The sequence below is a fragment of the Centruroides sculpturatus genome, unplaced genomic scaffold (genome assembly GCF_000671375.1).
Source record: "Centruroides sculpturatus isolate CEXI.00-Female unplaced genomic scaffold, Cexi_2.0 scaffold83, whole genome shotgun sequence".
Taxonomy (NCBI): domain Eukaryota; kingdom Metazoa; phylum Arthropoda; class Arachnida; order Scorpiones; family Buthidae; genus Centruroides; species Centruroides sculpturatus.
This window is the reverse complement of record NW_019384393.1, coordinates 113,642-116,136: the sequence shown is the minus strand read 5'-3', so window position 1 is coordinate 116,136 and position 2,495 is coordinate 113,642.

Here is a 2,495-nt window from a genome sequence, read left to right as displayed (position 1 = left end):
TTAGGGCGTCGTACTCGTAGCGCCATCTGTTGGACATAAAAGCCTTAACCTAGATTATATATTTTAATTTATATGAATGTTTAACAGAATAATATACAGCCTATGTCCACCCTGAGGTTCCATTCTAAATATTGGTGAAAGAATTTTTGAAATCGGATGAGTAGTTTCGGAGATTACCTGCTGCAAACAAACTTACATACATACTTACAAACATTACCTCTTTATAATATTAGTATAGATTTATAGATTACTACAAATTATTTAAGTCTTAAGAAACTTAAACGAGTCAGATTTACTTGCAAGTAACTAGATGAACAATACTGAATTAATATAATACAAACCAAGGTGAAATAGAGAAGGAATCTCTAGTTACATAGAAATTTTAAAATTGGAAATAATATTGAATTCACTCTAAAACATAAATAATGAATTAATATATATAAAACAGATTTATATGTTCTTCACTTTCCACAGATGCTTATCATATTCAATCAAATTTTCTTTATATCTTTAATTTATTCATATTTTTGCTTGTTTAATCAACATCTGTGAAACTTCACTTTTTTCACTGTTTTGTATGTATTAATTCAATATTTATATTTTAGAATAAATATCAACGTTATTGCCCATGCTTTTTTTTATTTCTATGTAACTAGAGATTCCTTTACTATTTGTCATTTTCATCTTCAATTTCAGATTGAATAGGATTTATTTCTTTCTATTCTCTAAAACATGCATTCACTACACAAAATTGAAGACAAATTTATAATAGTATCAATTTATTTTAATTAGTACTGAGAAATAAAACAAATTTGTTTTAAAAAGTATTATATCCTGTATATATACATTACATACATACAAGAAAGACATCGGCCATACACAAAGTGTTTAGCCAGGAAGGGAAAGGGGAGGGGAAAAGGAGGGAGAGGAGATAGACAGTAGACAAAGGTAGGATCCCTCTGAATGGCATACATATGGCTACAGTATCCTCTATGTTTGATGTTGGCATGCAGTTTTTATGCTGCAAGGCTGTAGTTCCCCAAAGGGTCTAAAAGTACACCTGAGTGTAGTGAATACCAATAATTGAGTGCTGCCATGAATAGCTAAGTGTAGAAGTTAGTGCCAAGTGGTTGTTAGTAGGAAGACTTATATCTACTTAATCCTAATAAAACTGAACGTGATTGCAAATTTTAATACTACTTAACAGCTAGACAGACAGTGAGAAAAGGAAACACACACAATGACAAACTAGACGAGATGAACAGACCAAGAGACAAACAGGCAAGACCCCAATTTATTTTTTTGGTTTTATTATTTATTTATTTATTTTATTTTTTAAACATTAACTTACTCACTAACTAAACTAACCTACCATAACCTAGTATGAACCTANATGTAAATCCACCTGAGTGTGATGTCTGATCTGTTGTAGTAAAATTGTTTTATCTGTGATTATGGCTCTGTCATAGTACATTTTGTATGTGTTGTTTTCCAATAGTGTCTGTGAAACGTATTTGTAGTATGGTTCGTGGATGTCTAATAATTTGAGTTTGTTTGCAAGCAATATTTGCTACTTGATTATGTCTATGTAAATAATCTGTCTGTGCCAAGAGCATGCAACCAGAAGTGATGTGTTGCATAGTTCCTGGCATGATGTGACATTTTCGGCATGTGTCATTTGAGTGTTATATCTTTCAGTACATGTTTTCTGTAATTTTTAGTATTTATGACCTGATCCTGTATGGCAATCATAAACCTTTCTGTCTCCCCAAAGAGGCATCTCCAAGCTAACAAGCTATTTGAGCAGTTTTGTCAACAAAATCCTGGGCTGGGTCATAGGGGTGTCTGCCATAGAGTGCCTTTTGAATCCACTGAACCCAAAGATTGCTTAATTTAATGGTGTCTGTGCTATTTATGTGTTCTGTCTTGTCCATATGATGCAAATGTAAGTTTAATGGTTTGTTATTTGAGTCTGCTAGAGTTATTGCTTTATGTTTTTTGTAGAAAAACTCTTGCAGTGTCTGTATTTGTTTGTAGTGAAGGTTTACTATGTCAATCAGGCCATGTCCACCATCTTTACATGGAAGGGTTAATCTATTTACGGCAGATTTAGGATGATGTTTATGCTTAGTAAGTGTTGTTCTTGTTTTCCTTTGGAGTTGCTTAAGATCTGTGTGAGTCCAATGTATAACTCCAAAAGAAAATGGGAGTACTTGGATGATATATGTTTATTGCTTTAACTGTGTGTTTTATTTTGTTGTTGTTATTATTATTATCTCAAAATTTATGGTAAACTTTCTTAAGTGCATTTTTTTACATATATGTCTGAAGAACACATTATACTTGTATTTTTTATTTGAAAACATTAGTTATGAAAGTTTTTTGCTGCTTTAAAAAGTTGAATGAGACTTAGTATATTTTTTATATTTTGAGAAAGAAATAAACTTTTCTTTAGGGCTATATACATAATAAAATCAATTAAAAATTCATTTTAA